Consider the following 24,966-nt stretch of genomic DNA (forward strand, 5'->3'; position numbering starts at 1 on the left):
GCCAATGCCGCCTCCGCCAGTACCGCAGTGCCAAAACTGGCCTCCGCACTGGCTGCTACGTCTAAGCGATAATGCTTCGAAAAGGTATTACCCGACGACCAAGTGGCCGCTCGGCAAATTTCCTCCAAAGACATCCCCCCGGACTCCGCCCAAGACGTAGCCAATGCCCGAGTGGAATGAGCATGAAGGTGCTCCGGTACTTTCTTACCTGTCAACACATAAGCCGAAGCAATCGTCTCCTTGACCCAACGCGCAATGGACGCTTTAGACGCCGCCATCCCCTTGTTCTTACCCGCGAACAATACAAAGAGATGGTCCGACCTACGAAAATCATTCGTCACCCCCAAATAATGGAGAAGCATACGCCGCACATCCAGTCGACGCAAAGACAAAAATCGTTTACCCCAATCCTCCTTCCGGAAGGACGGGAGGAATACACTCTGGTTCACATGAAATGAAGAAATCACCTTAGGCAGGAAGGACGGCACCGGCCGCACTGACACCCCCGTCTCAGAAAAACGTAAAAAGGGTTCTCTGCAAGAAAGCGCCTGAAGCTCCGATACTCGCCTCGCCGAAGCCATTGCCACCAAGAACACTGTTTTCAGCGTGACATCCTTCAAAGTGGCCACTGACAGGGGTTCAAAAGGTGCCCCCTGCAACCTCCCCAGGACGAGTTTAAGATTCCAGGAAGGACAAATTCGCCTTACCGGCGGGCGGATATGGTGAACCCCTTTGAGGAAACGGACCACGTCCGGCTGCGACGCCAGCGACGCGCCAGCCACCCGGCCCCTGTAACAGGCAAGGGCCGCCACCTGAACCCTTAAAGAGTTATAGGCTAATCCTTTCTCTACGCCGTCCTGCAGAAAGGCAAGAATAGCCGCCAGAGATGCATGGAAGGGCGCGATTCCCTGTCGACCGCACCAAGCATCAAAAATCTTCCAGACTCTCGCATAGGAGGTCGAAGTCGAAATCTTCTTAGCTTTAAGAAGCGTGGCAATCACCTGCTCCGAATAGCCCTTCTTCTTTAGCCTTGACCGCTCAAGAGCCAGGCCGTAAGACCAAAGCGGGCCGGATCTTCCATCCAGATTGGGCCCTGAGTTAGTAAGTCCGGAGTTACCTGGAACGTCACCCGATCGCCTACTGAAAGCTGAACGAGATCTGCATACCACGGTCGACGCGGCCAATCCGGAGCCACCAGGATCACCCTGCCGTGAAAGAGAGCGATGCGTTGTAACACCCGCCCTATCATGGGCCAAGGCGGGAACACATACAGAAGGGAATTTGGAGGCCATGGGAGGGCCAACGCGTCCACCCCCTCCGAGCCCTTCTCCGTGCGCCTGCTGAAGAAGCGAGGCAACTTCGCATTGCGGGACGAAGCCATGAGATCCAACTCTGGCAACCCCCACCGACGGACTAGCAGGTCGAACGCTCGAGCCGACAATTCCCACTCGCCCGGATCTAGAAGATTTCTGCTGAGGAAGTCCGCTTGCACGTTTTCGTGACCTGCAATGTATGCCGCTGACAGAAGCGGAACATGCCCTTCTGCCCCCTGAAACAATTTCCTTGCCTCTTCGGCCAACTGCGGACTCCGAGTGCCCCCCTGACGATTGACATATGCGACCGCCGTGACACTGTCCGAAAAGATTCTGGTCGGCCTGTCCTGAATCAGGGACTGAAAAGCCCTCAGCGCCAATCTGATCGCTTTTAACTCCAACAAATTGATGGGCCACTGTGCTTCCTCTAAGGACCACACTCCCTGCACCGACGCTTGCAGGCACTGGGCCCCCCCAGCCCCTCAGACTGGCATCCGTCGTCACCACCACCCACTCCGGTGTGGCTAACGGCATGCCCCGCCACAGGTGCAACTCGTGTAGCCACCATTGCATGCTGCGAGCCGCCCGAGGATTCCATCGGAGACGCACATTGTAGTCCAGAGAAGCTGGGGACCAGCGAGAGAGAAGTGACTGTTGTAAGGGTCTCATGTGGCCCCGAGCCCAGGGGACCACCTCCAGAGTCGCTACCATGGAGCCCAAAACCTGCACATAATCCCAAACCCGAGGTCTGGGCGACCCGAGAAGTAGGCGAATCTGAGCCTGCAATTTCTCTCCCCGGTCTCGGGGTAGAAATACTCTCCCCAGAGCAGTGTCGAATCTGACCCCCAGATGTACCAAAGACTGCGACGGGGACAGAAAACTCTTGGGAAAATTGACGATCCACCCTAACGACTGAAGGAGAGATATTACCCTCTGAGTAACCGACAAACTCTCCTGTCTGGACGAGGCGCGGATCAGCCAGTCGTCTAAGTAGGGGTGTACCCGAATCCCTTCCTTGCGAAGAGAGGCTGCTACCACGACCATGACCTTGGAAAAGGTGCGGGGAGCCGTCGCCAGGCCAAAGGGCATTGCCCGAAACTGATAGTGCTGGCCAAGAATCGCAAACCTTAGATACCGCTGATGCGGAGGCCAGATCGGGATATGTAGGTACGCCTCCTTGAGATCTAGGGACGTAAGGAACTCTCCCGGTCGAACTGCCGCAATGACCGAGCGTACCGTCTCCCTCCGGAAATGGCGAACACTGAGAAATCTGTTGACCACTTTGAGGTCCAGCACCGGTCTGAACGACCCCCCCTTCTTTGGAACAATGAAGTAAAGGGAATATATCCCGCGGCCTACCTCTTCCGGGGGTACCGGTACCACCGCCCCCAGATCGAGCAGCCCCTGAAGAGTCATGCGGACCGCCTCTCCCTTGGCCGCCCCATGGCACGGGGACACCAAGAAAGAATCTTCGACGGGAGAGGCGAACTCCAACTTGTACCCTTCTCGAACAATGTCCAACACCCACTGATCCGACGTGATTGTGGCCCACTCCGCCCGGAACGCCGAAAGCCGGCCCCCTAAGGGAAGGGCGGAGGGAGCCAAGCCACCGTCATTGCGGAGTGCGACTTGGTGGGGTACGTGTTGGCTGACCTGAAGAGGGTTTCGTCGTACGAAAGGAACTCCTCTGCTGAAACCTAGGCCTCGACGCAGAGAAAGAACCACATGCTGATCTGAAGACTGGTTTACCAGGCCTGGACCGCCTCACATCTCTGAAGCGCGGTCTAGACGAGGAGGACCTCACCGGGGGCCTAGCCCTATCCTCCGGTAGACGCTGTGTTTTGGTATCCCCAAAATCTTTCACCAATTTCTCTAAGTCCTCTCCAAATAATAAACCTCCTTTAAAAGGGAGTCTCACCAGCCTAAGCTTGGATGCAGCATCTGCTGCCCAATGTCGGAGCCATAAGGATCTGCGCGATACCACTGACAGAGACATCTGTTTCGCAGATGCTCGAATAATGTCATATAAGGAGTCTGCCAAATAGGCCAAGCCTGACTCCAAATCAGCCAGTTCCGAAGGGACAGAACCCCCGGACTCCATTAAATTATCGGTCATCCATTGTGACCACTGCAAACATGCCCTCGCCGCATACGAGCTGCAAATAGCGGCCTGTAAGGTAACCGCCGCTACTTCAAAGGACATTTTTAGTGAAGATTCAATCTTCCTATCCTGCGCATCCTTTAGTGTCACCCCCCCCTTCCACCGGCAAGGTAGTCTTTTTCGTTACCGCTGCCACCAAAGCGTCCACCCTAGGTAACCTAAACTTTTCAAGTTCGGTCGGGTCAACCGGATACAGGAGCCGCATGGCCTTTGCCACTCGTAAACTGGCCTCCGGCGTATCCCATTGCGCCGAGATCAGCTCCTGCATGGCTTCATGCACCGGAAAGGACCTAGGTGGCTTACGCGTACCTGCCATCAGGGGGTTACCCGACACCTTAGCATCCTCCTGAGAGATATTTAAACCCTGCAAAGCCTTGGAAATCAAGGACGCCAGCTCCTCTCTATGAAACAGCCGGAGCGCGGAAGGATCATCAACTTCCCTGCCCGGGGGATCCTCTACCTCCCAATCTAAGACCTCCCCTTCCTCTAATGATTCAGGAAGGGAGAAAGGTGAAAAGGGAAGATGACCTTCAGCGTCCACGGTCGCGAGTCTGCGTTTCTTCGCCCCCTGCGACCGCCCAGGCGACAGTACAGGACCCGCAGACGGGCCGGCCTTAGCCCCGGTTAAACCCGTGGAGGTGGAAGGCCCCGGGAGGGACGGACAGGTCGCCTGCACCGACTGGGCCGACTGCGAGCCCTGTAGCAGAAATGCTTGGTGCAATAACATAACAAATTCCGGGGAGAAGGAACTCACCCCCAGTAAAGTTGAACCAGCCTGATCAATGCTAGGGCGCGCAGCCGCGCTGTCCCCTAGCGACCCCGGCTCCCCGACCTCCGCTGACCTCCCCTCAGCCGCGGAAGAGCCTTGCAGTCCCCCCGAGTCACCCTCGAGGCCCGGGGACGTAGACCGTGCCTCACTGACACGGGAGATGGCTAATTCACCCTCTTGCAGGAAGGCATCTTCTGCCGGTGTGTCCCCACACCCTGCAGAGCAGAAGCCTGACAGTGCTCTGCGCTTCCCACCGCGCGAGCACCGCTGAGCCGCCACTGCCGCCATCGCTAAAACCAGCGCTTCAAAAAAACTTTTTTTTTTCACACGCGTGGCCCCACGCCGCCGACCGCTGACTCCGCCCCCCCCCCCCGCGACCGCCGGAACGAACACAAACGACCGACTGACTAAAGAGGAGGCAGACAGCAAACACAGTAACTCACCAACCGGTCCCCGTTCTAACTGCAGTCGGGTTACAGCTGGTAATCGCACTGCAAGCCACACAGCATGGCTCAGCACAAGCAGGAAGACGCTGTTTTTTTTTTTTGTTTTTTTTTTTTGTACTGGAATGAAGAACTCCAAGACGAACTTCCTGCAGTGGCCCAAGAACCCACTCAAACCAATGGAGGGGAGGGTGGAGAAGGGACCTGGGAGGGCCCAGGTGTAGCTCCCAAAGCCGGCACCGCTCAGCCAGGCACCCCTGTCCTACTGAAGAGACCAAGTCTCAACAGAGGAAGCCACAGGAACACCACCAAACCGGCCCCAGCCAGAATCCAGGAGCTAGTAGAGTAAGCTCCATTCCTGCTGGGAGATAGAGCAAAACTGAAGTAACAAGAGGAACACCAGGCTTTAAGGCCAACTGTTAATCAGTTCTCTATCTCCACCTGCTGGTCGATGTGAGCTATACCCACTAGTCTGGATTCATCTGCTGCTTTGCTATGGAAAGCGCACTGGACCACCGGGATGAAAAAAAAAAGGTACGGGGATTGGTTTTATTTTTTTTTATATTCGCTCCTTAAGACGTGCCCTTATTTCCGCCCACTTTTTGGGGGAAAAAAGTGTATCTTATAGAGCAAAAAATACGGTATATATAGTTCCCCCCACCAGTGTAATTTCATAAGATCACAAGGACAATGTTAAATCAGCCAAAACTGCTGAAATATTGGAAGTGATCATCTTTGGAAGAGTGTCACAAATCACTTTACAAAGACTGGTATGCTACTTATTTTTCATACATTATAGGCAGTGGAAGTCAATTGGAAACCAGTGTTTGAAGTAGACTATGACAATGTGACTAATCTGTCAAGTTTCCTAAAAGTGATACCATTTTTTGATACACACTGATTCTTTCCCTATGAACTTTGGAAATGCTATGAAGCAGACGTTGAACCTTTTCTTCTGATTCATGCTCAGTGCCCTGCCTCTCTACATTACATCTTTGTTGCTTAAAAGCAGCCACCAACTTATAATGATGGAAAGGCATTTTCAAATATAAATTACCGTATTTTCACATAGATAACGCGCACCCGTGTAAAACGCGCACACGGGTATAGCACGCGGAAAACACAAATCTATGTACAGAAATTTTTATATACCGCGCACACCCGCATACAGCGCATGCTGCCCGACTCTCCTCTGGCCACCCCGACTCTCCTTTCGCCCGCCCCGACTCTCCTCTCCCCCTTGAAGTCCTGTCCCCACCCTGAAAACCTGATCCCCCCCGACATCCGATTCACCCCAACGCAGGACCGCTCGCACCCCCACCCCGAAGGACCGCTCGCACGCACTCCCGTCCTCTTGCCCCAGCCAACTGCGGCACCCCCGACACGATCGGGGCAAGAGGGAGCTCAAGCCCTCTTGACCCAGCCAACCGCGGCACCCCCGACACGATCTGGGCAAGAGGGAGCTCAAGCCCTCTTGCCCCCCCGACACGATCGGGGCAAAAGGGAGCCCAAGCCCTCTTGCCCCGCCGCCTCCCCAACTCCCCGACAATATCGGGCCAGGAGGGAGCCCAAACCCTCCTGGCCAGGGCGACCCCCTACCCCCACCCCGCACTACATTACGGGCAGGAGGGATCCCAGGCCCTCCTGCCCTCGACGCAAACCCCCCTCCCCCCCAGCCGACCGCCCCCCCAAGAACCTCCGACCGCCCCCCCAGCCGACCCGCGACCCCCCTGGCCGACCCCCACGACACCCCCACCCGCCTTCCCCGTACCTTTGTGTAGTTGGCCGGACAGACGGGAGCCAAACCCGCCTGTCCGGCAGGCAGCCAACAACGGAATGAGGCCGGATTGGCCCATCCGTCCCAAAGCTCCGCCTACTGGTGGGGCCTAAGGTGCCTGGGCCAATCATAATAGGCCCGGGAGCCTTGGGTCCCTCCTGGGGGTGGGGCCTGAGGCACATGGGCCCAACCCGACCATGTGCCCAAGGCCCCGCCCCCAGGAGGGTCCTAAGGCTCCCGGGCCTATTCTGATTGGCTCAGGCGCCTTAGGCCCCACCAGTAGGCGGAGCTTTGGGACGGATGGGCCAATCCGGCCTCATTCCGTCGTTGGCTGCCTGCCGGACAGGCGGGTTTGGCTCCCGTCTGTCCGGCCAACTACATAAAGGTACGGGGAAGGGGGGTGGGGTTGTCGTGGGGGTCGGCCAGGGGGGTCGCGGGTCGGCTGGGGGGGGGCGGTCGGAGATTCTTGGGGGAGGGCGGTCGTTGGGGGGAGGGGGGTATGCGTCGAGGGCAGGAGGGCCTGGGATCCCTCCTGCCCGAAATGTAGTGCGGGGTGGGGGTAGGGGGTCGCCGTGGCCAGGAGGGTTTGGGCTCCCTCCTGGCCCGATATTGTCGGGGAGTTGGGGAGTCGGCGGGGCAAGAGGGCTTGGGCTCCCTTTTGCCCCGATCGTGTCGGGGGAGGCAAGAGGGCTTGAGCTCCCTCTTGCCCCGATCGTGTCGGGGGTGCCGCGGTTGGCTGGGGCAAGAGGACGGGAGTGCGTGCGAGCGGTCCTTCAGGGTGGGGGTGCGAGTGCGTGCGAGCGGTCCTTCAGGGTGGGGATGCGGGTGCGGGTGGGAGCGCGTGCAAGCGGTCCTTCGGGGAGGGGGTGCGGGTGCGTGCGAGCGGTCCTTCGGGGTGGGGGTGCGAGCGGTCCTGCGGGGGGGGTGTGAATCGGACGTCGGTGGGGGGAACTATGTAAAAAAAATTTTGTACAACGCGCTCACGCGTATACCGCGCAAGGTTATGCACGGTTTGTAAAAACACGTATAACGCGCGCGTTATATGCGTGAAAATACGGTAATAAAGTTCAATCCTGTGATCATAGTGAGCAACAGACTTACCACAGAAGAAAAATATACAAGAAAGCTACTCATTTCAAGGGCAGAACACAAGCTGATTAGTCAGGAAGAGTTGGTTGATGCACTTTCATCTAGAATGAACCTTTAATTTCACTCTGATTATAAGCTAAATAGAGTATGTGTCTGACAATTTTTGTCCCTGTGCATGTAACTTTCGATGGCTGATTAAGGTACACTCGTAATGTGTAGATGCAACAAAAATGCTTATTCTTCTAATGGCATAAAACTTGCACAAGTAATTTTCTGAGCTACTGGGAGGACAGGATAAAAATCGAAATAAATAAATAAATAAGAAGTTACATGCGCAAGTTGAAAAAAGTAATACAAATCAGATTGACCTAAGGTGTTCCATGAAACTTCCCATATTTGGTAATCATCAAGGACCAACATATTTTCTGTACTGCTCCCCAAAATGCTGAAATACACACAAAGCTCGGCTGCAGCGCGGTAACGGCCCCGAAGCCCAGAGATTTAAAGGACTTCGGGGCTTTTGCCGCATGGCTTTGTAAAACAGGCCCTTAGTATCATCACTCAACAAGGAACTATATATCAAATTTCTCTCCAATAGGTATGAAGCGATTTCACTGAAAACTAGAGCAAAGAGTTGCAAGAATATTCCACTTACTGCAATGTCAGAAGAATTATGTTTGCTCTATTATAGCATTGCAGGGTCTGGTTTTTTTTAAGGCAAAACTACATTTCAAGTTGAAAGAAGAACACTGACAAATCATTTTGTGCTAAGCCTAACAAACAGTTGATTAATATAGTTTACAAGTAGAGCAATCTATCCAGTTCCAGAAGCTAAAATGTGCAACTATATGTTCTCAACCTTTATAGAATATTCATTCTTTCCTTCTAGAAGTGATTTTAGACTGCTATTATGAAAATATTAAAATAAATCTGAAGAATGTTATATTCAGAAAACATATTAAAAGCCACAAGAGGGAAGACAGAAGATCCACTGAGGTCATGTCACTTCAAAATGTCCTGAAGGTTTCCCAGACCTTATGTAAATTATCTAAAGTATTAAAGTAATTTTTACTTATAGCTGTAAGCTTTTCCACATTCTAGCAAGTCAATCACGTTATTAATTTTCCAAAAATGAGTCAAGAGAACATTTGGCTCCTACTAGCCATGTTACGCTGGGCTAGTTTCTTGCTCAAGCAACAAACCTAGGACATACATTCCTGGAATTCTGGCTAAATTAAGGCTGATTACATCGTGTACTGTATATTGTCCAAAAAGTACTTCTTTTTAGAAAGCTATCCAGTTCCAGAGGCTAGAGTAGCTACATTTACTGTAGTCTCTGGAATTTGTTGGAAATATCAGGAATTGTTTGTGAAATCTGGACTATGCCTCTCTTACGAGGGGCAATACTTAAAATGTCATATCGGAATAAACTCAGATCCGGATTCTCTAACCAGCGCCATTGTTGGTGGCCACCAATCACATGTCAATCATGTGATGGCGACGGTTACAGAATCGTGCCTCTGGCAAAGGTAAGCCAGTGTTTTCCAGGCCTGCATTTCCAGCACCTACCTTTAATGAGAATTGTCCTTCCATAGGCGCTTTATGCCGCTTAACGCCACTTCCGGCATTAGCCATGCCTACAGTGGCATTAGGTGGCCTAAAGCGCCTATGGAAATATGATTCTGACAGCAATTTTTTATGTGCCTTGAAACTCACAAAATGTTTAAACAGCGTTTTTAAGAACACAAGAATAGCCTTACTGGGTCAGACCAATGGTCCATCAAGCCCAGTAGCCCATCACTAGTAGCCCAGTAGCCCATCATCTGGCCAAAACCCAAGGAGTATCAACAATCCAGAATCTCAAAGATTAGCAACATTCCGGAACCCCAAATAGGTGCAACATTCCATGCTACCGATCCAGGGCAAGCAGTGGCTTCCCCCATGTCTTTCTCAGACTATGGACTTTTCCTCCAGGAAATTGTCCAAACTTCTTAAAACCAGCCACGCTATCCACTCTTACCACAACCTCTTGCAATGCTTCTGCACATACCGGTGTCACTTAGAGAATCCGGGCTTCAGTGGGTACTTTTCATCTGTAGGATTTGCACACACCAATATGTACAGCAAACTAGGCAGGTAGATCTGCCATTACTGCTGCAAGAAAAGAACAGACAGTTTTGGGCCTGCTTTTCCTGCAAATATTCTTTCCAGGCAAAGCATATGCAGTTTTGAAAGCTTAGAACTAAGGAATAGACTGCTAAGTGCAGTCCTTTGCTAGTGAATACCAACACCATTAACACTGCGGTAATCTACACTGATGCTCGTTAGTATGTGGTAAGGTAGGAGCAAATGTTATGTGCATTGTCTTTGTCCCAGGAATGCCTCCACTCCCTGCAGGTAAAACACCCATCTGGATAAACATCTTAAGAGGCCCATTTTCAGGGGTGAAACTGTTATATGTTAATCAAATCAGATTACAACTTCAAGAAGCCAGGATAATTTCCCAGGAAGATACAATGAATAAATCAAACCCATCCAATACAAGATAGATCAATTTCCTGATACAAGAAAGATTTTTTAAATATTCTACATCTGAGATATTGATCACAAGAACGCAATTTAATGGGAAATTGATTCTACCGTTTTACCAACTGATACTGGACAGACAGTGAAAACTGTCTAGTAAATTAAAAAAAATTTTAAATAGAGAACTTTAGTTGGTAAGAATTTCTGGTAAAATATCCATTATAAACATTCTGTAACAATAAGTCCAAATCAGTCAAATAACTGGGAACATTTCCTATTAAGATTTTAAAAACAGTAATTCCCCAATTTAAATGTAATTCTAGCTCTTGTAGGCAGCCAAAGTAATTTCTTATAATAGGCCTGTAAATGTTCAAAGTTCCATAATCCAAATGTGAACCTAATTGCTGCATTTTGAACAGGTTGTAAATATGTAACCAAAGCTTTTGAACAGTAATCTAACCCAGACAAAATAAGAGACTGCACCAAGATCCGGAAAGGCTCTAAATTGAAATATTTTCTAATAGACCCAAGTTTTTTCAACAAGAAGAAAGACTTTCATTACCAGTTGTACATGATGATTAATAAATAAAAATTGTCTATTTTAGTGTTTCGCAAACTTTGTAAAGCTGTGGCACATTAAACCGGTGGCCATGGCTCGAGGGCATCCAGAAGTGCATGGACATGTCAACATTCGTGCATGTGCAAAGGCCCTCCAGATGGGGAACTGAGCCACCAATGGTGGGGGGGGGGAGGTGCTAGAAGGGAAGAGGCACAGAGAGGTGCTGGCGCCGGCTGACTGCCGCGAGAGGCACATCAGGTAGGCAGTCAGCTTGCGCTTCTCATCCGCCCCAGTGTCTCGGGGCACACAGTTTGCAATACACTGGTCTATTTCTACATCTAAAATCTGAGAATGTAAATTCTAAAACAAAATCATTTCCATCAACTGAAATGGTCAGGGTGAACCTTGGGTCAGTTTGAGGACCCAGTCGCAAAAAACTCAGGCCCTCTTTTACTAAGCTGCAGCAGACTTTTCTACTGCGGCCTGGAACGCGCTGTACGCTCTGATGCTCAAAGGAATTCTATGAGCGTTGGGAGTATTTATCACTCCAGGCCATGGTAGAAACGTCTACCACTACTTAGTAAAAAGGAGGGAGGGGATTTAGTTTTGTACTTATTGAGGTTAAGATAGTGAGCCAAAACTTAATTTTCAACAACAAGAAAGCATCTTTAACAGCAATGGCAGTGTCTAATAATAAGGAGGATACAGGCAAAATAACCTGCATAGATGTAGTGTTTCATACCTACCTGATCTAAACTCACTCCCAAAGACTGCGTCAACAAAATGTTGACACTGATGCGTTACTCAAATGCTCTCCAAAAGTTCTCTTTGTTTTTGGGTGTGTTCTGCTGTCAGTTACTATGTGTAACTAATATATAGATTTTTTTTCCAATTAAGTCCCGGTGGATATTTCCAAGAACATGAATTGCTTAAAATTCTGCAAAATTTAAAAATAAGTCTCTTGGTTGAAATGCACTTAAGACATAGCCCTAAGAAAATATCCATCTCCAATTTTTTTTCTTTTCCCCCAAATACTGATAGAACAAATGTAAATAGATGTAAGGGAGTGTGTGGCACAGTGGTTAGAGCTACAGCCTCAGCACCCTGAGGCTGTGGGCTCAAACCCCGTGCTGTTCCTTGTGACTCTGGGCAAAGTCACTTAATCCCCTCCATTGCCCCAAGAACATTAAAGTGTGAGCCTGCCAGGACAGATAGGGAAAAATGCTTGAGTACCCAAATGTATGCCACTTAGGTTATAAGTGGTATATAAATGCTAAAAATAAATAATATTAGAGCAACATTCAAACCCCAATTATTCCCATTCACAAAGGGACCCTTTTTACTAAGCTGCTAACACATTGTGCTCATGCATCCTGAGAGACTTGGAAAGCTGCATGTGCTAACTATGCACTCAAAGATATTTTTTACAGTTTTTTGAAGGGTCATGTTAGGGGTAGAGAGTAAGCATTACTGCATTAACTAGCCAGCACTTCCACATGACACACACTAAGACCCGGATTCCATAAGCAGCCCCCAATCATGTCAATCACACGACAGCACTTGTATATTGTAATTCGCTACATCTTACGATTCTGTATACACTTCTCCCTCGTCATTTGCGGGGGATACGGGCAGAGCCGGACCGTGAATGCCGAAAAACCGCGATTATCTGGCTCTGACCCACCCCCACCTCCCTGCCGCCTTCCCGGCCTTACCTGGTGGTCTAGAGGGCTTTCGGGGCAGGAGCGATCTTCCTACGCTCCTGCCCCGTGCAGATCGCCATCAGGAAATGGCTGTAGGGAGTTCCCGACGCAGTCTCGAGAGACTACAGGAACTCCCAGCAGCCATTTCCTCATGGTGATCTGCATGGGGCAGGAGCGTAGAAGATCGCTCCTGCCCCGAAAGCCCTCTAGACCACCAGGTAAGGCCAGGAAGGCAGCAGGGAGGAAAAAAAGATGGATTTTTTTTACATTAAGACTGTTTTTTTTATTTTCCCCCTCCCCAGAAAAAATCGCGATATGAAACCGCGAGTGGAGGAACCGCGAATGGGGAGGGGGAAGTGTACTGTAATTCAATGACTATCTTCATATTGTAATTCGCAGACTGTCCAGCTCTCTTTCAATGTAAACCGCCTAGAAGTCTCAAGATTGTTGGCGGTATAGAAAAATAAAGTTATTATTATTATGTCCAGCATTAGCCATGTCTACAGTGGCATCATAAAGTGCCTCTGTAGGCACAACGTAGGCATCATTTTTTTTAAGTCAAAGGCACCTACACTTTTTGTTTTCAGATCCTTTTGCTTTTAAATGGCATTTTCATCTTAAGTTAGATGCCTAACTTAAGGCGCTGACATTTATAGAACATGGGCCTAACTGGTTAGCACAGGAATACAGCATGAGCTCTTAGGGCCATATTCTGTAAACTGCACCTTAAGTTAGGCATCTAACTTAAGATGAAAATGCCATTTAAAAACAAAAACTATAGGCACCCACCTGCACTTAACTTAATTGCTTTAATTAGGGAAAGGGAACAAGATTGCGACTTGTGTACCGCCTTTCGTAGTTCTACAACCACACTCAAAGCGGCTTATATACAAGTACTTCAAGCATTTTCCCTATCTGTCCTGGTGGTCTCACAATCTATCTAATGTAGCTGGGGCAGTGGAGGATTAGGAGACTTGCCTCCAGGGTCACAAGGAGCAGTACAGGGTTTGAACCCACAACCTCAGGGTGCTGAGGCTGTAACTCTAACCAGTGCACCACACTCTCCTCCAATACAATATCAGAAGTGAGCCAAGTATAGAACAATGAAGCCATTGTGACATCACTGATGAGGATGGCTCTTAGGCATTGGAGGAATGAGACCTGATGACATCACAATCTCAGCGCTGGAATGTTGCTACTCTTTGGGTTTCTGCCAGGCATTATGACATCAGGGAAAGGGACTGCCTTTTTGTAGTTTTACAACCACACTCAAAGCGGTTTATATGCAGCGACCAAGCATTTTCCCTGTTTGTCCTGGTGGGCTCACAATCTATCTAATGTACCTGGGGCAGTGGAGGATTAAGTGACTTGCCCACGGTCATAGGGAGCAGCGCAGTGCTTGAACCCACAACTTCAGGGTACCGAGGCTGTAGCTCTAACCAGTACACCACACTCTCCTCCAAGGATGAGATATTGCAACATACTCATGTGCGGGCCTGTACAAGAAGTCCCCGTGTCAGCACACAAAGTCTCTGAAGCACTGAAGCAACTACATAGGAAAGGGAGAGGGAGAGGGAGCAGATGCTTTAATCAGCATGGTCATTGACTGTGGTCATTTAAAACCAATTAAAGACTTGTTAAAAAAAATAGGCACTGCTAGGTGCCTGCCGGGGTAGGTGCAGAGATGACCTTAGGCACCACTAGGCGCAATGCTCCCACAAACCTAGGCAATGGTAATGTAGGCCTTTAAAATCCTGGCCTACATTACCGGCACTGGTAGCTGCGATTCTGTTAATAGTGTCTAAACATGATTGACATGTGGCTGGCGTTGGCCGATTTAGGCACCACTTGCAGAATCCAGGCCTTAGTGCCTACACAATAGTCTAGAATTGCTGCTCTCAATCCTCCCCATGCCTTTTCATTAAACCCAACAGATCTGAAGCCTTCTCTCTTACATCCTGAAGAGTTACTGCTGTTTATTAGAGCTGATTGGATATTCCACGAGTTCTTAACTTAGGACCAACAGGGATCCCTGAAGAAGGCATTCTTGTCGAAACAAGGACGGTGTTGGGTCCAAAGTCCCTCGTGGATTGGGGGTTCATAGACAAAACCGCCGAAGACAAAGGTGCGCGCCAACAACTGAGCGCAAGACGGAAGCGCGCGCCGAAGGAAAAGAGTGTTTTTAGGGGCTCCGATGGGGGGTTTTGTTGGGGAACCCTCCCCCACTTTACTTAATACAGATCACGGCAGCGTTGTGGGGGATTTGGGGGGTTGTAACTGCCCTCATTATACTGGAAACTTAACTGTTTCCCTGTTTTTTAGGGAAAAAGTGAAGTTTTCAGTAAAATGTGGGGGGTTACAACCAGTGTTCCCTCTAAGCGGGCGGGTGTTGTGAGCAAACTTTTTTCACCGTGAGCCAAAAATATCGGGCGCCAGCAAGTTATGAGCCAACTCGCCCGATTCTCCTCTCGCCGCCCTGCCATCTGCCGTACGCCTCTTCCGATCGTGCGCTGTGACGAGAAACGTGTGCGCTGCGATGTAATATTTTGTGCGCCAGCGCAGCTTAGCGGGAACACTGGTTCAAATGGTTTTATTTATTTCCCCAAATTTATTTTTGTTATACGCATTGAAAATATTTGATATTGCGTTTAAATCAAAATCTCAATAAACTTGAAACGAGTGCCCATGAGATTGTGGGAGGGTTAAATACTCAAAACTTAGAAGTTTTTGCTACGCCAGCTTTCTGGTATCTTTACATACAGTGGCGTACCTAGCATATGTAACATCCGGGGCCCATCATTTTTTGGCACCCCCCCCCATCTGTAAGAAAAACATGATTTTTAGTAACAAACCACACGTCACACATGAGTACCTAGGAAAAGGCAGCATCTTATATATTGCAGTGAGCAGTACATCAATACACCCATTGTAAAACTAAACAAGCCAGACCAGCACAGATCAATCCTACACCGTCAATCCTAACAGAAAACCATGTCTTTCGAACACACAGAACACAGAAAACACCTTCGCCTAGTAAGGAATATGTAATCACAAACTAACCCCTCCCTCTTTTACAAAACTGTAGTGTGGATTTTAGCTACGGAGGTAACAGCTCTGATGCTCATAAAATTCTGAGCATCAGAGCTGCTACCACCAAGGCTGGTGCTAAAAACGCTTCACAGTTTTGTAAAAGGGGGGATAAAATAAAAATACATAGACAAAGGTTAAATTGAACCAGCAAGAAGCTGGACTCTGCATACAATGCTTCACAGAAACAGTGACACATGTCTCCTAAAGCAATAAATAAATAGAAATTTTTTTCTACCTTTGTCTTCTGTGGTTTCTCCTTTCCTCATCTTCTTGTAACTCTCTTCCTTCCATTCACTGTCTGCCGTCTCTCTTCCCCTATATGGCATCTTCTCTCCTTCTATGCCCCTTCCAGAAACTGTATGCCTCCCCCTTCCATCTCTCCTTTCACCCCATTGGTCTGGCATCTCTCTCCTCGCCTTCCCTCTCCCACACCTCTCCTCATAGTCTGGTATCTCCCCTTCCCTGATTCTCTGGCATCTCTCTCCTTTCCTTTTCTTCCATCTTTCGTTCCCCCTCCATGCTCTCACATCTCCCCCTTCCTTTTCCCTTAGACTGGCATACCTTCCTCCTATGCTCCAAGCCCTGGCATCTCCTTTAATTCCCTCCCTCATCTTCCTTCTCCCTCCAGCTGGGTACCGCAACACTCTTCCCTGCAGCTCTGCACTTCCCCACAATTGCCATGCTTCGGTTCCTCTTCTTCCTTCCTTCCTCCCCCCCCCCCCGCGGGACCCTGCGGCACCATCAACTCTTACTCCCTCTAATGTCGGCCCTGCAGCTCCAGACTTCCTCGCACCTTCTCCCCTCCCCCTTTGGATCGCTATTATTTTAAATGTTATAGCCGCGGAGCTGTATCCATCAGTGGAGATGTCTAACCTCGGCCTGCCCCGGAACTCTTACTGCAGCAGCCGCCCGTCTAGGCAGGAACAGGAAGTCACTGTTGCAGTAAGAGTTCCGGGGCAGGCCGAGGTTAGACATCTCCACTGATGGATACAGCTCCGCGGCTATAACATTTAAAATAATAGCGATCCAAAGGGGGAGGGGAGAAGGTGCGAGGAAGTCTGGAGCTGCAGGGCCGACATTAGAGGGAGTAAGAGTTGATGGTGCCGCAGGGTCCCGCGGGGGGGGGGGGGGGGAGGAAGGAAGGAAGAAGAGGAACCGAAGCATGGCAATTGTGGGGAAGTGCAATCCCCCCAATGCGTCCCCTTACCTTACCTCCCCTTACCTTTGCGACGCGTGTGTGCGCTGTGAAGAGAAACTTTGCGCTGCGATGTAATATTTTGTGCGCGCGCGCAGGCCAGCACACCTTAGCGGGAACACTGGTTACAACCCCCCAAACCCCCCACAACGCCCCCACAATGCGGCGCGATCTGTATAAAGTAAAGTGGGGGGTTCCCCCCACCACCCCCGTCGGAGCCCTTTAAAACAGTCATTTTCTTCGGCGCACGCCTCCACGTTGCGCTCAGTTGTCTGCGCGCGCCTTTGTCCCGGCGCGCTTTTGACCTGACACCTGGATTGGGTCCTACAAGTTTTTATGTGGATTATCAAGTTGAATTAACAATAAAGTCTATATTTGGAACATCAACTCTCCACAGCGTCTTCTGTTGTTGTAGGACTTTTTAATCTGTGGAATCATCAGGGTCAATTTCTTGTTTTGCTTTATCAAGAATAAAAATGACTTTCCCAAAAGCAAGAGATAGGAAGGCTCATCAATACAGTAAGATCTCTCTTCAAATTAAATATCAAACTTCAGCCATTCTGTAATTGAGCACAGATGCAATGTGATCTACTCTCAACACAAAATGAGTTTCCACCTCCACTGCCAACTGGAGCTCTGCTCAGACAAATGGTGACAGAACAGATGAGGGAAAAAGCAATACTGGATCTGGTGCTCCCAAATGGGGAAAGTGTCTCTAATGTCCGAGTGGAAGCCCACCTTAGAAACAGCAATGTGATGATCTTAAGGTGGCCAAACAGGTTATAAAGTTGACAGCAAAAGCTAGAAGGATTCTAGGGTGCATAGGAAGAGGTATGGCCAGTAGAAAAAAGGAGGGATTAATGCTGAAACCTCATTTAAAATATTGTGTGCAATTCTGGAGACCATACCTTCAAAAAAATATAAAAAGAATGGAGTTGGTCCAGAGGAAGGCTACTAAAATGGTGCATGGTCTTCATCATAAGGAGTATGGGGACAGACTTAAAGATCTCAATCTGTATACTTTGGAGGAAAGGCAGGAGAGGGATGATATGATAGAGACATTTAAATACTTACGTGGTGTAAATGTGCATAAGTCAAGCCTCTTTCAATTGAAAGGAAGCTCTGGAATGAGAGGGCATAGGATGAAGTTAAAAGGTGATAGGCTCAGGAGTAATCTAAGGTAAATACCTTTTCACAGAAAGGGTGGTAGATGCGTGGAACAGTCTCCCGGTAGAGGTGTTAGAGACAGAGACTGTGTTTGATTTCAAGAAAGAATGGGATAGGCACGTCGGATCTCTTAGAGTGAGGAAGAGATAATGGTTACTGCAGATGGACAGACTGGATGGGCCATTTGGCCTTTATCTGCAATCATGTTTCTAAGTACGCCATAACCACACTACACATGCAACCTTCTCTTAAGTTAGAACAAAACTAAAGATGCAGTAAATTGATACATTTTAGATTTGATAATATTTTATATGATTTGTGCTATTTCATATTTATTTTAAATACTGTCTTAAGTCTAGGCAGTTTACAAAACATACAAAATAAATAATACAACATATACTCATGGACTCTCCTACATCCTCCACTACTAACATACCAAATAAATCAATCGAATAGAGCTAGATTTGATCTTCCTATAGAATGAGATGGATACAAAGTTTTGGGGGTCTCATCATGAAACCTAGGAAAGACTACCACTTTCAGCCCTGTGCTGTTAGAGCAAGCACGGAAGTCATTCAGGGAACCATAGACTGCTGATTCCATTGTTTCTCTGTTCTTTAGCCCAGCAGCTCCTCCACCACAATCAGAACTGGTTTCTGCTGGGTGACGGTGCTAGGAGCTTTCCCTACCAGAGGATTTATGTTCTATTTGAAATCCCCATCTCAACTCAATTAGTCCAGTCATTGCAGTGATATTTTACTTGTGACCATATTCCAGAGCTCCTTCTGGATCCCTGCGTGGGCTCCAAGCCTGGCCACTAGCTGTTGCCACTGTACGTCATCCAATGCATCACCAGTCAGAGCAGAGAAAGGGCAACCTGAGGAATCAAACCTACATATTCTGTATGGCTTAAGCTAGTGTTTCTCAGGCTAGTGCTGGCATATCTTCTTTGGACAGTCTGGCTTTTTCGCGGTACATTATAATTGAAATTATAAAATTGCAAAACTAACAAAAAATTAAATTTGAGAATTATTTATTTAAAAAGTTCTTTAAGATATGTATGGGTAAACCCTATTTGCAGTCCTTGCACCCAAAGGGCCGTAGTGCTATATTAAGGTGGTTGTCTTAATCTGGGCAGTTTGCAATTGACGGGGTGGAGAGTCCCAGGGGGGAGGGGTGGAGAGTACCTGGGGGGGTCAGTTATGGGGAGTTGGGTTCTATTGGTAGTTGATTTTGGGTTTAGGCTTTTGGGTGGGGGAGGCGCGTATGGTTTTGTATATTTATACTAGGATTTCTGTTTATTGGTTCGAGTGGGGGGAGGGCTGATGAATGGCCTGCTCCAGGGCTCATACGAGTCCAGGGCCCTGGTTTGTGTTGTTAGTGGCTCTGGACCTAGGTCTTTAGGTGGATTAGGTAGGTAGGTGACTTTGTATTATGTACCTATAAAATGTTGATGACTGTTTTTCTGTTGTGGAAGATGTTCCAGTGTTCCTTACTTGACTTTGTTATCATCTTTCTGCTTTTACTGTTTTCATCAATAAAATCGTTTGAACATAAGCTATGTATGGGTAATTGTAACAATGGTGAAACTAAAGGAGAAAGACTAGAATTGCTAATCAACGCGATGGATGTTCTTATTTTTGAGTACAAATTAACTCAAAACGCGGCTCAATAGTTGACAAGCTAACAAGTCATTCTCTTTTTTTCAATTTAATTTCTGTCAGAACGGAAAATCCAAGTTCGCAAAAGATAAAAAGATCCAAATGGTAACAAAGCCTTGACTATTTTGTTGCTCAAGTTAAGAAAACCACTACATAAAAAATAAAATTACTTGCCATTAGTTTTCAAGGACCAATCGCGTCAAAGAATGATGCTTGTCTGTGCAATTGTATCTTTACGCACACAGACACTCATAACATTAACAGACTTTTGCATACGTGACATCATCTATTCTAGTGTATACTTATAAAGGGAATTTTTTTTAAATAAAGTAAAAAATTCTGGAATCTCTTCGGGGCACACAGTTTGAGAAACGCTGGGATAGACCAATGGGCTGACAAATAGGCTAGCCAGAGGTCAAACTCCACTGCTGCTCTTTGTGATCTTAGGCATATCACTTAACCCTCCACTGCCTCAATTGGAAAGAGGATCCCAAACTATAGCTATATGATGCAGGGTTCCATGTTAGGAATCACTACTCAGGAAAAGGATCTAGGTGTCATCGTTGAGGATAATTTGAAGCTCTCAGCTCAGTAGCTAAGAAAGCAAATAGAATGTTAGTAACTATCAGGAAAGGAATGAGAATGTTATGCCTTTGTATCACGCCATAGTGAGGCTGTACCTTGAATACTGTGTGCAATTCTGGTCACCGCATCTGAAAAAAGATATAGCAGAATTAGAAAAGGTACAGAGAAGGGTGACAAAAATGATAAAAAGATGGGATGGCTTCTCTGTGAGGAAAGACTAAAACAGCTAAGGCTCTTCAACCTGGAGAAGAAATGGATACGATAGAGGTCTATACAATACTGAGTGGAACAGGTAGATGTGAATTGCTTATTCTTTCCAGAGAATGTGGTGAAAGCAGCTAGCTTAGCAGGGTTTAAAAAAGGTTTGGATAATTTCCTAAAACAAAAGCCCATAAGCCATTATTAAGACAGACTTGCCAGGTACTTGTGACCTGGATTGGCCCCTGTTGCAAACAGGATGCTGGGATTGATAGACCATCTCATGTTCTTATATTCAAAGTGATTTAACTAGCCAGAAATGGTTCCTGGCGAGTTTATTCAGTTTTAGTATTTATACACTGCTTATAGCCTAAGTGGTTTACATTCAGGTACTCAAGTATTTCTCCCTATCTGTCCCGGTGGGCTCACAATCTGACTAACGTACCTGGGGCAATGGAGAAGCGCTGGGCTTGAACAGGGTGCTGAGGCTGCAGCCCTAACCACTAGGCCACTCCTCCACTCACTTGCTCAGGGCTATCTAATGATATTCAGTGGCACTTAACTGATTATTACTGCTGAATATCACCACAAACCACTATACTCAAAAAGACGAATATTTTGTGGGTGGTAACAAGCTATAAGTAGGGCACCCGTTATTATTAGCATACTTCGTGTACAGATGGTGCTCAGAACCTGAAGATGGTAAAAAAACAAACAAACACTGCTGCCGGGGTGGGGGGGTGGGTGGGAGGGTGGGGGGTTTGGTGGGTGGGGATTGGATTTATGGTATGTCTTGAAAAGCGTATTTGTTGTGAACATTGTTATTCTTGTGTTATTTAATAAAAATGATTCAACATAAAAAAAAAAATTAAAAAAACCAAAAACCCCACAAACAGGGACAAACCCCTAAATGCGGTTTTGAAAGTCTATCATTGCACCATACTCAGTCTGACAAAATTGAAATAAGTGGCTCCAATTGCTCAATACTATTCTCCAATGATTTATAAATGCTAAAATGGTACTTAGCTAGAGTGAAAAAAACTCTTTGTACTGCAGCGGGTTCTCCAGTGGGTGGTCCAGGGGCGGAATCTGTACTTAACCATATTAGAGATAGCTGGCCACATAAACCTCGATATTCAGTGCCAGTGCCCAGACATGGCCTGGCACTGAATATCCAGTCACCACTGCCAGTTGAATATCGATCCCTTTGTGTATATATAAGTGATGCATGGCTACATATGTTCCAGTTTAACCATGTGGCAATTTTGCACTTTGCCATTTATTTATGCCGGACTAGCTCCTGCTTAGACCATGATTAAAACCCAGGATTCAGCTAATGGTGCACCGTTACACCCCAAAATACATTATAAACCTCACAAACTGAAGTAGCATTTAGAGAAGTGGTTTGGTAGACAGAGAACTCAGGAATTCAGAGATGTATCTCCATCTTCTGCCACCGACAGTCCTGTGGATCTTGAGCAGATCACTTTCTCTCTCATTGCCTCAGGTTCCCTCTTACGTTTGTGAGCTCTCTGGGATAGAGGCATATTGTACCTAAAGAGTTATTGCCACTGCACAGTGCTGTAAACATACAACAGCACCATAAAATTATTAAATATTATTTCTATGCGAGACCCCCATATACAAATTGCCATAATGGAGATGACGCAGAACTAATTGGTGCTTCCCAAAGTCTGAACTGTATCCAGCCTGCTAACAGACAACAAAATAAACCGTGCAAACGGCTAAGCTCACCCAGCTACCACTATGAAACAACTACAAAAATGTAATCTATACTAAAATACCAATCTACCCAATTGTTCACATACAATGTTGGCAACATTATTTTGCTGTATTAATGAGTCCATCACTGAACTTTGCTTTTGGAATATTCAATAACAAGTTACTATTAAAACTGCTCCCCCACCAGTACTGCTGTGCTGCTTACAGAATTTCAGCTTTTACACAAGCATCCAGGTCTGTAAACTGGATAAAATGCCCAACTGAACATTGCATATTTGTTCCTTTTGCAACCTGCCTCAGCTTATGTAACCTTTCCCTACTCATTTTCTGCAGTCCAGTCACCAGATCAATAATATGGTATGCAGTGCTGTATCTAAGCCAACCATGTTAAAGTGTTTTTGAGACTTCTATTCCTTCAAAAGCCATTTCCACTAGCAAAATAAAAGTCAGTGGAATCCTAATTAAGACAATGGCACTGTAAACCTGGATTAGGCAGAGGGCCAAAGCCCCATCTACTTCCAACTACATTAAAGAATGGTACTAGATCATTTAACAAGACAACCATTAGGCAACTTAGACATTACAGGGGATGGTTATAGTGATTTGAGGAAAAATCTCTTTGTGAAGCAGGCTCAATATGCAGTATTGCTCAAGACTGAACAAAACTGATTTCACAAATTGAATGCAGACTTCTTGATCAAACTGCCCCACATGTACCCAATTTGATAACTTCATAAAATGCACCATGGACCTGACTATTTGAAAGCATCATAAAAGTCCAAACACCAGCTCTAGGGCTAAAATTGAATTGACCATGATTTGTTTGAGCAATTCAAGAAGGGTCTTTTCAACCACTGCATATACTTACGCCTGGCATGAGAACCTGAGGAATTACAGTAGGTTCAATTCCCACTGCAGCTCCTTGAGACTCTGGGCAAGTCACTTAACCCTCTATTGCCCCAAACACAAAATAAGCACCTATATATAATATATAAACAACTTTGATTGTAACCACAGACAAGAAGTATAATCAAGCCCCAGACCCTATTTTGTAAATGAAAATGGAAAACTGTATTTGCCTCCAAGTCTTGGGAAGCAAAGTAGGACAAGGAGATGACTTGTCCAACAGTTTTTAAAATGGCATGCCTAAAATTGAGCAAAGAACTGAAGTAACATGAAGATGGTACAGGCTATGATATGTGTTACTGTCTTAGTGCTCTATCAGTATAGTCTGAAAGAAGCCAAGAGAGAGAGATACGTCTGGCGCAAGCAGAAGAGCAAATAGCTAGAAATATAAAAAATGAAGACAACATTTTTTTCTGATATATTAGTGAAAAAAGAAAGACGAAAAATGGAATTGCGAGACTAAAAGATATTATAAACCATTATGTGGAGAGTGACTTGGAAAAAGCAAACATGCTAAACAAATACTTCCGAGTTCACAAAAGAAAATCCTGGAGAAGGATTGAGATTGCCTGGCAAAGTTACACACAAGAATGGAGTAGATACCGCACCATTCACAGAAGAAAGTGTTTATGAACAACTTGAAATGCTGAAGGTGCACAAAGCAATGGGACTGGACGGGATCCATCCCAGGATATTGAAGGAGTTTAGAGAGGTTCTGGTGGGTCTTATTAAAGATTTGTTCAACAAATCTTTGGAGACAGGAGTAGTTCCTGGGCACTGGAGAAGAGCAGATGTGGTCCTTCTTCAACAAAGTGATCACAGAGATGAAGCAGGAAACTACAGGCTGGTAAGTCTCACTTCGGTTAGTGGAAGAATTGCTGAAAGAAAGGACAGTGAAATCCCTGGAATCTAATGAGTTACAGGATCTGAGGCAACATGGTTTTACAAAAAGTAAATTGGGCCAAACGAATCTGATTGAATGTTTTGACTGGGTGACTAGAGAATGCTAGATGTAATTTACTTAGATTTCAGCAAAGCCTTTAACATGGTTCCTCATAGGAAGCTCTTGAACAAACTTGATGGGCTGAAGTGAGTGAACTGGATCAGAAACTAGTTGACAGACAGACATCAGAGGGTGGTGGTTAATAGAATTCGCTCAGATGAAGGAAAGGTGAGTAGTAGAGTCCCTCAAGGATTGGTGCTGTTTAATATGTTTGTGAGCAACATTGCTGAAGGGTTAAAAAGAAAGGTTTGCCTTTTTGCGGATGATACCAAGATTTGTAACAGAGTAGATACCAAGGAGGAAGTGGAAAACATGAAAAAGGATCTGCAAAAGTTAGAGGAATGGTCTAATATCTGGCAACTAAAATTTAACGCAAAGAAATGCAGATTAGAAATCAGAAGAAGCCGTATGTGCTGGGAGGTGAGAGGCTGATATGCACAGATGGGGAGAGGGACCTTGGGGTGATATAGAGGCATTACCAGTAGAAGAAAGGTGTTGTTACCCCTGTACAGGTCATTGGTGAGGCTCCACTTAAGAGTACAGTGTTTAATTTTGGAGACCCTATCTGGCAAAGGACATAAAACAAATTGAAGTGGTCGAAAGGTGACAAAAATGGTAGGTGGTTTGCACCAAAAGACGTTTGAGGAGAAACTCAAAGCCCTGAATGCATACCCTAGAGCAGGGGTGTCCAACCTGCGGCCCCGTGAAGTATTTTGTGCGGCCCCTGTCGAGGGCGATGCAGTGTTCTCCTCCGCTGCCCCCGGGTGTTTACCGTCTTGCCGGCTCCCTCCTCTGTCTTGCTGCAGCGTTTGCGCATTTCTGCGGCCCCAGAAACATTTTTTCGGCCAATGCAGCCCAGGAAAGCCAAAAGGTTGGACACCCCTGCCCTAGAGGAAAGGATGGACAGGGGAGATATGATACAAATGTTCAAATACTTGAACGGTATTAACATAGAACAAAATCTTTTGCAGAGAAAGAAAAATGGTAAAACCAGAGGGCATAATTTGAGTTTGAGGGGTTGTAGACTCAAGAGTAATGTTAGGAAATTCTTCTTTATGGAGAGGGTGGCTGATGCCTG

The 24,966-nt window shown here is 47.0% G+C and overlaps 1 protein-coding gene across 6 annotated transcripts in view; it reads right to left on the reverse strand.

The window, feature by feature from the left end:
* The window catches only part of USP22 (ubiquitin specific peptidase 22), a 199,238-nt gene that overhangs the window by 168,479 nt on the left and 5,793 nt on the right, over positions 1 to 24,966 (reverse strand). The window contains exon 1 of one of the 6 annotated variants that reach the window (XM_033963998.1): positions 9,603 to 9,621. The exons of the other annotated variants lie outside the window; for them this stretch is intronic. The gene's annotated coding sequence lies outside the window, so the exon portion shown is untranslated. Of the gene's footprint in view, positions 1 to 9,602; positions 9,622 to 24,966 lie in introns of those variants that run through there. 6 annotated transcript variants of the gene reach the window in all.

Source organism: Geotrypetes seraphini, chromosome 11 (assembly GCF_902459505.1).
Source record: "Geotrypetes seraphini chromosome 11, aGeoSer1.1, whole genome shotgun sequence".
NCBI lineage: Eukaryota > Metazoa > Chordata > Amphibia > Gymnophiona > Dermophiidae > Geotrypetes > Geotrypetes seraphini.